Source organism: Crinia signifera, chromosome 2 (assembly GCF_055691185.1).
Source record: "Crinia signifera chromosome 2, ASM5569118v1, whole genome shotgun sequence".
Lineage (NCBI taxonomy): Eukaryota > Metazoa > Chordata > Amphibia > Anura > Myobatrachidae > Crinia > Crinia signifera.
The window spans coordinates 398086927-398096434 of NC_139218.1; positions in this window are offsets into that span (position 1 = coordinate 398086927).

Consider the following 9508-nt stretch of genomic DNA (forward strand, 5'->3'; position numbering starts at 1 on the left):
AGGACCCACAAAGAAAAGAGGGCAACCACGGCTAGCAGCAATGAATATTTATTAATAGGAGATGTAGTGCAATTGCTGCGATACTTTTTAAGTATTTGTGCAAATATCAAACAAGAAAAAGACATATAAATATTCCTGTCAGAATTTAGTAGCCAATGACCACATCAGAAAAAGTCAATGGCCAGGCTGCAGTGGTCATTAACCATCTCTTACCAAAAGACAATAACAACATGTTGCATATGGAATGACATAACATAATGACTTCAGAAAGATATTGCAATAGAACGAAGTTAAAGTAGACGATCTGAGAAAGAATGATATCAATGAAGATAAGACTGTCACTTAAACACAATACTGTAACTAAACTGCGTTACCACCAAATGTCTGCCAGGTGGCGCTACACCTTATACATATGCATGCTATTATGTAGTCTCAGATGCAACACAGTCCCTGAGGGTGAATAAAGGTCCCACGAAGAACAAGTCCTCAATAGTGAATTAGGGCCCTATTTTTAGTGTGCACACTACTTTTAGATATATCCATAAAGGTTAAAAATCCTCTTCGAGAGGGACAGGTGAGCTCCCGTTACCTAGGGCAACACCCTGTTGAAAATACAAGGGGTAGTCTTGTTAGAACGATACCAGGGCAATGGGGTGTGTCGCCCTGCTGATGGCTAGTAGGAGCGATGGGGTCATTGGCCCTCGTAACTGGAAGTACTGGGGAGGTTTCCCTTAGATGGGGCAACAGGACTGCTGGGTAGTCAATTTAAGCGAGAGTCCTAGTGACTCAAGGCACTTTGGCAACCCTGTCTGTTAATGTATGGCACAGCACGGGGTGGCAGGGAAGGCAGTGCTCCAAGAGACAGGCTTTTAGCAGCAGGCTTGCTCTTGGCATAAGTGTCGCTGGGGTGACAGGGGCCTCATATACTGGGGCTGGGGTTGGCAAAGGTGCAGGGAGACCAGAAGGGGCTGGGTACCTGGGTCTCTGGTGCTGATGCCGGCTCCGGCCGGTAACAATCTCTGCCAGCTATTTCTTGTCAGCTACACTGGATGCTGGGGCGCAGTGGTGTCTCGGGTCCGCTGGCTGTCCCCAGGCTGTCCCTTACTCCTCTGCCCACGTGCTGCCTTTCTTTCCGGCCGGGCGATTCTCCTCGGTGGCACCTCCTCTTCAGCGCCATCCTCTGGCGCTTGCTCCCGCTGTCCAGCTCTCTGTTTCCACGCTGTCAGTCACCACCGCAGGCCGGGTCTGAGCGCAGGCAGTGGCTCCTTTGATCTCCGGCGCTGCTCAGTGATGCGGCCCGGCTCTCTTCTCTCTGCCTGCTGTCAATCACCTCGCCGGGACCTCACAGTGGCAATTGCTCTGCTCCGGCTTCCAGACGCTGGCTTCTCTCTACACGCCCGCTGTGCACCGCTCTGCAAAAACGGTCAGCCACACTTCTTCTCTCCCTTGCGGCATGCTTCCTCACATGCTGCTCTGCTTTGCAGCCTTGTCACCTCTGACCTCTTCTCCGCGCGCTTCCTCAGCCAGCCAATCAGGAGCATGGCAGGCTCCTTTCACATGTAAGGGAGCTGGGGCACTGCTGGGTCTGTTAACCCCTTCTGCTCCAGTTAACCCTTCATGCCCCTGTCCATGGGCGGAAGGATCTATTTAACATAATGTTGGGGTAGAATGAAGGAAAAAGGGGGGGCGCCACTGCAGTGGGGTGCCACATGTTGACCTTTGAATATGTCAGCCTAATGCATATCAACCTTTTTCATGTGTTGACCTATGGCCTGTCAACCAATAGTGGTCGACCTGTTAACCTAATTACTGTCAACAAAACGATCCACAGTCCTTAGTTTACATTTGAATATATATTACTACATAATAATACAAAACCACTAGAGGGCGGTGTTACACTATGTAATAATACAAAACCACTAGAGGGCGGTGTTACACTATGTAATAATACAAAACCACTAGAGGGCGGTGTTACACTACGTAATAATATAAAACCACTAGAGGGCGGTGTTACACTGCGTAATAATACAAAATCACTAGAGGGCGGTGTTACACTACGTAATAATACAAAACCACTAGAGGGCGGTGTTACACTACATTATATAACTAGGAATACATGAAAATACTACATATACATAATCTGTACATATACTGTACATGACAGCATATGTCATATACAGTCTGTATACCATCTAGTGTGGTCACACACTCTGCCTTATGTTTCATCTTGTTTATATTAATCAAATAGAAATAATATTATCATCGTGCTGTCTACGCAGCTTCTGTTAATGAAGAGATGATTCTTCTACTGTCATGAAATATCCCCACAGAACATCAGCTTAATCATACACAAGAGAAGAGACAAAGATGGCTGCTCTGAATATCTCTAATTTCACAACTTTATTTCTCTCTAATACATACACACATGTGAGATGGCGGCGCGGTGTGGTGCCTGCTGCCGTGCAGGTGTGGGATAGCCTCTTACCTGGCACCGCGCCCTCTGCTCTTCAGGCCCTGAAATAAACCAATGTTCCTGGTATCCCAACTGGACAGGATGATCTAGGAGGTGAGCGCCATCTTTCCTGGACGCAGACCGATGAGCCCACCTTGCCGAGATGTATGTCCATATAGGAAGTTCGGGTTAAGTGTTGGTCATCCTCGGCACTTTTGGCCACATTACGCAAATAATTGTCACCTATCGGTACTTACGCGGGTTAGAACTCAACCTTGTACCAGGATGCAAGGTCCACTGTCTGCCCACAAAGAAGGAGGACACATAGGGAGGGACTAACAAACAGTTGGTTCATCAGTCTTTACTCCATCAGCTTCTCCACCTATAGGGAACATAGACACCATTACCATGCGGGGCCTAACACTAACTAGGGGCCTAATTCAGACCCAATTGCATAGCTGTGCCAGCCCTCCATGTGGTCGCAGGCCATACGCTGGCTGATTGACAGCAGGAGTGTCCCAGAAAATGTCCGCCCATTGGGAGAGAGGGCCGCTGACATCATCAGTTGCCTCCTTCTCCCCATGGCCAAACTTCTAGTTACGCCCCATGTCAACGATTTTCATGTTGGCCTTTTGCTTGTGTTGATATTTTTCCAATGTGGATCTTGTGAATGTCAACCTTTTGGGGTCGACCTGGACACTATTTAGGAATGTTGACCATATGGACGAAACCCACTGAAATATATAGGAGGCATCTTCAGCAGGGTTGCCGACTTTCAAAAAATCCTCTCCGGGAGAAGCCCGGAGAGGAATCTTGCATTACGAGTTTTGGGGTCGGGGCTTAATGGTGACGTCATTAAGCCCCGCCCCATTACGACAAATAGCCAAAATAACTGATATACATGGAGGGGGCGGGGCTAAAACTACACGATTGTGCCATTTTAGCTCCGCCCCCTCCCCTGAGACCCGCGGATTGCAGCATATAAATGATGTGATTGGGGGGCTCAGTGGTGTCCCCCTGATTCCGGGAGGGTTGCCCACCCTTACGGGGGCCGGGAGGAAGGACCCGATTTTCGGGAGACTCCCGCAAATTCCGGGAGGGTCGGCAACCCTGATCTTCAGTGACAAGATGCCCAGGGCCAGGTGCTGTTATCCACAGATGATGCATCGGATCCACTGGGTAACTATCGGATGAACATCGGTTACTCACAATGTTCTGTAACATCACGCTGCGGGCGCCAGCCTTAAGGTGCCCACACACGACCCAGTACAAAATGCATAAAGCACAAAACGCACCGTGTGTGGGCACCTTCAGTCTTCAGCACACCCCATTTTTTGGAATGAGCCTCCCGCCCCCATATGATTTCCCTGGACCAGATATGTATATAGATCATTATACAGCAGAGATTTGGCTGAATCAGGTCTCAGTAGAGATGGAATGGGCGGGATATACTAAGGGAGAATGCGGTAAAACCCCCGGTTTCTGGGGTTTTGTTGCATTTTGGAATGTACATAGACCCGTCCGCCGCGTCTTCACCGTTGGGTGGCAATACCATAGAGAAGCCTATGGGCTTCTTATCGCCGCCCACCTGCCGCAGACGCCGACCCCACTCCTCCTCCCTGGCATACACCAATGGTAACGTTTATTTAGGGTTTTCGGTTGTCACAATATTGTTATTGGTATTATTACTAATATCCTTTATTTATATAGCGCCACAAGTCAGCGCCCAATTACAGATTACATCAATGAATAAGCAAAACAGTGACTTACAGCTGAGTACAATAGAGGACAGGTACGGGCAGAGCAGGCCCTAAGCGACACAGTGACTTACAGCTGAGTACAATAGAGGACAGGTACGGGCTGAGCAGGCCCTAAGCGACACAGTGACTTGCAGCTGAGTACAATAGAGGACAGGTACGGGCAGAGCAGGCCCTAAGCGACACAGTGACTTACAGCTGAGTACAATAGAGGACAGGTACGGGCAGAGCAGGCCCTAAGTGACACAGTGACTTACAGCTGAGTACAATAGAGGACGGGTACGGGCTGAGCAGGCCCTAAGCGACACAGTGACTTACAGCTGAGTACAATAGAGGACAGGTACGGGCTGAGCAGGCCCTAAGCGACACAGTGACTTACAGCTGAGTACAATAGAGGACAGGTACGGGCAGAGCAGGCCCTAAGCGACACAGTGACTTACAGCTGAGTACAATAGAGGACAGGTACGGGCTGAGCAGGCCCTCAGCGACACAGTGACTTACAGCTGAGTACAATAGAGGACAGGTACGGGCTGAGCAGGCCCTAAGCGACACAGTGACTTACAGCTGAGTACAATAGAGGACAGGTACGGGCTGAGCAGGCCCTAAGCGACACAGTGACTTACAGCTGAGTACAATAGAGGACAGGTATGGGCTGAGCAGGCCCTAAGCGACATAGTGACTTACATCTGAGTACAATAGAGGACAGGTACGGGCTGAGCAGGCCCTAAGCGACACAGTGACTTACAGCTGAGTACAATAGAGGACAGGTACGGGCAGAGCAGGCCCTAAGCGACACAGTGACTTACAGCTGAGTACAATAGAGGACAGGTACGGGCAGAGCAGGCCCTAAGCGACACAGTGACTTACAGCTGAGTACAATAGAGGACAGGTACGGGCAGAGCAGGCCCTAAGCGACACAGTGACTTACAGCTGAGTACAATAGAGGACAGGTACGGGCAGAGCAGGCCCTAAGCGACACAGTGACTTACAGCTGAGTACAATAGAGGACAGGTACGGGCAGAGCAGGCCCGAAGCGATTTGATGCCCTAGGCAAGATTTTAGTTGGTAGCCCCTAGAAGATAATTGAAAACAGCCAACAGCGAGCCCCCACCAACCGCTGGAGGGATACATGAGGCGCTCGCGCATCCCCTTCCACCGGAGCTCCCCACTGGTCCCCAAGGATCACCCCCATAACCCTACCCATCTCCCTGAAGCAGAGGCGGGCAGGGTTCGCGTCCCCCATCGCCCAGATACTGGGACGTGTGTGCGTGAGAGACACCCGTGTGTCCCAGTCAGATGGAGAGCCATCTCCCCAGCGGGGGCATTCTGGCGAGCTCTGGCGCTGGATGACAGGCCCTCCATCCATCCTTTTCAGACCCCCGCTATCCATGCCAGCCCGAAGCGTGGTGAGCACAGCGAGCCCCGTGAGGGGACACGTTACGCGTCCTCCCGACTTGTTTATACCCCCAATATCCAGTCGGCATGGAGTTGAATTTGTAAAGTGAGGCGAGCGGACGCGGAATACATGTGAAGTAATCTGCGGCTGCTCGCCACGCTTCAGACTCGCTGCACTCGCCGCACTTTATAAAATCAACTCTACGCCGACGTGGATAGTGGGGTATGAACAAGTCGGGAGGACACATAATGCGTCCCCTCGCGGGCCTTGCTGCGCTCGCCACGCTTCGGGCTGGTGTGGATAGTGGGGGTGTTTTAGGAACACATTAACACCTGCCATATCATACACCTGACACAGTAATGACGACATGTGTTAACTGTTAACTGGATTTTACTTAATAATTAAGAAGAAATAATCAAATGAACAAATTACAATAATAACAATTAATCAAGAACAAAGAAAATAATAAAAGAGTCATTCTTCTGATTCTGCATCAGCCTTTGGCAGAAGAGAAAGTGCATAAATAATACGCTCAAAACCATTTTCAGCGCCCACAGTCTTTCGCCAGATAAATTCCTGTACGTAGGAGTTGAGATTCTGGCGCGCGGTGCCTCTTTGACTTCCAGTATCGGGTGCCGGAAGTATACCAATGAGCACTTCCGGCACCAGATACCAGAAGTCCCGGATAAACAAACGATTCTCACAAAAAATACCGGGAGAACAACAAGCAATGTCCTTATAAATATTAAGAAGTCCCAGGCAATTTGTTATACATAGTATCGGCTAAAGAACTTTTCCCATAGAGGAAATAAATGGAGCCGCACTTCCAGGGGAGGAGCCGGAAACCCGTTTGTTGGCACACCTTTTTAGTATTTATACAGCACACATGGACACTGCAGCATATAGCCTTGAGAAAGAGCTTCTCAGCTCGAAACGCGTCGGAGGCCACTGCAGTGCCTATTCAGGACCAGGAACCTTCCCAGCCTCAATCACTTGGAGCCTAGCAGGGTGCATCCGGAGGCACTCTGCATGTTGTCACCTGTGGCTCCACCACCAGGTTTGGGTAAGAGAAAATCCCTGGAACTTTTTATTCACATTACTTGTTGTGATTTTATTGTCATTTTAATGTATTTTGTCTACAAGTCCAATTTGGACACAGTGTTATACTCTTTATAAATTTCTTTGTACGATTGTGAACTTAGAGAGCGCCTGTGGTCCTTGCAATATGGGACATATGTGGGCAACCCTGGACTGATACGGGACACTTAACACCCCTTGCAGTTAAAGAAAACAAAAGCACATTTTTTATTTTAAGTAAAATATGGCGGCACCCATGGATTTATACGGCACACATGCGGGCACCCCTGGACTGATATGGGACACATGCGGGCACCCCTGGACTGATATGGGATACATGCGGGCACCCTTGGACTGATATGGAACACATGCGGGCACCTCTGGACTGATATGGGACACATGCGAGCACCCCTGTACTGATATGGGACACATGCGGTCACACCTGGTCTGATACGGGACACATGCGGTCACCCCTGTACTGATATGGGACACATGCGGGCACCCCTGGACTGATATGGGACACATGCGGGCACCCCTGGTCTTATACGGGACACTTGGGGGCACCCCTGGAATTATATGGCACACATGTGGGCACCCCTGGACTGATATGGGACACATGCGGTCACCCCTGGTCTGATACGGGACACCATGGAGTTATACAGCGCACCTGGGGGCACCCATGGAATTATACAGCACACATGTGGGCACCCCTGGACTGATATGGGACACATGCGGGCACCCCTGGTCTTATACGGGACACTTGGGGGCACCCCTGGAATTATATGGCACACATGTGGGCACCCCTGGACTGATACGGGACACTTAACACCCCTTGTAGCTAAAAAGAAAATTAAACACATTTTTTATTTTAAGTAAAATATGGTGGCAGCTCCCCTGGACTGATACGGGACACTGGGTAGCACAGCTGGACTGACACAGTAAAAATAAAAATCCCCTTGTCTCCCACAGCAGTCCCATATAGCAGCCCCCCTAGTAGTGCCACAGAATAGTACCATTAGTAGTCCCCCCTTAGTTTTTTCCACAGAAATTCCCCCTTGGTAGTTTTACCTGGCAGCTCAGTAGTTCCCCCTTAATAGTGGGACTCTGGCCGCTCAGTAGTTCTCCCTTGGTAGTTGTACCTGGCAGCTCAGTAGTTCCCCATTAATAGTGGGACCCTGGCCGCTCAGTAGTTCCCCCTTGAGTTTGTCCCTCCCTGCAGCCCCCATATCAGAGTGACCTGTAAGCCCCCTGCAGCCATAGGCCAACGCAGGGGGGGGGCGTTGGTTGCACAGAAACCCCTCTCCTCTTGGCAAGTGCCTTAAATTATGACAGCTTCTTCTACCAAGTTTGGTAGAAGAAGAATTTTTTTTATTTATTATGATTAGAGATGTGCAGACTCGGATTCCGGTGATCCGAGCCCCCACAAACGTCATCATTCCGAGCCCGGTTCCGAGCAGTGCTCGGAGATTCCCGCCTGACTCGGGTCAGTCTGTGTGGTCAGAACGTCATCTCCCGGTGCCGGATTTCGCGAGGCTTTAAAAGCGGCTGCCGCACCCGCCATCTTCACTCCAGTCTAGTAGTGGGTTGGGAGAGGGTGTGTTGGTGACAGGGTCTGTACATACCCCCGCGGCTGCCTAGACAGGGTCTGTACATACCCCCGCGGCTGCCTAGACAGGGTCTGTACATACCCCCGCGGCTGCCTAGACAGGGTCTGTACATACCCCGCAGCTGCCTAGACAGGGTCTGTACATACCCCCGCAGCTGCCTAGACAAGGTCTGTACATACCCCCGCGGCTGCCTAGACAGGGTCTGTACATACCCCCGCGGCTGCCTAGACAGGGTCTGTACATACCCCCGCAGCTGCCTAGACATGGTCTGTACATACCCCCGCAGCTGCCTAGACAAGGTCTGTACATACCCCCGCGGCTGCCTAGACAGGGTCTGTACATACCCCCGCAGCTGCCTAGACAAGGTCTGTACATACCCCCGCGGCTGCCTAGACAGGGTCTGTACATACCCCCGCAGCTGCCTAGACAGGGTCTGTACATACCCCCGCAGCTGCCTAGACAGGGTCTGTACATACCCCCGCAGCTGCCTAGACAGGGTCTGTACATACCCCCGCAGCTGCCTAGACAAGGTCTGTACAAACCACCGCAGCTGCCTAGACAGGGTCTGGACATACCCCAGCAGCTGCCTAGACAGAGTCTGTACATACCCCGCAGCTGCCTAGACAGGGTCTGTACATACCCCCGCAGCTGCCTAGACAAGGTCTGCACATACCCCCGCGGCTGCCTAGACAGGGTCTGTACATACCCCCGCAGCTGCCTAGACAGGGTCTGTACATACCCCCGCAGCTGGCTATACAGGGTCTGTACATACTCCCGCAGCTGCCTAGACAGGGTCTTTACATAACCCCGCAGCTGCCTAGACAGGGTCTGTACATACCCCCACAGCTGCCTAGACAGGGTCTGTACATACCCCCGCAGCTGCCTAGACAGGGTCTGTACATACTCCCCGCAGCTGCCTAGACAGGGTCTGTACATACCCCCGCAGCTGCCTAGACAGGGTCTGTACGTACCCCCGCGGCTGCCTAGACAGGGTCTGTACATACCCCCGCAGCTTTTCCTGGCCTCCTGCAGTGCGGATTATACCTAATGCCTCCTGTTGTACCAGTTATACAAAATGCCTGCTGTAGTGCCAATTCATAATGACCCCTTTAGTCCCATTTCATATTGCCCCCAGTAGTGCAGTCTCACAGCCTGGGCCAGCCTCTGCCACTGCTGTTGTCGCCCCTGAGAAGAGAGTAGAGTGCAGGCTTCTCCCACC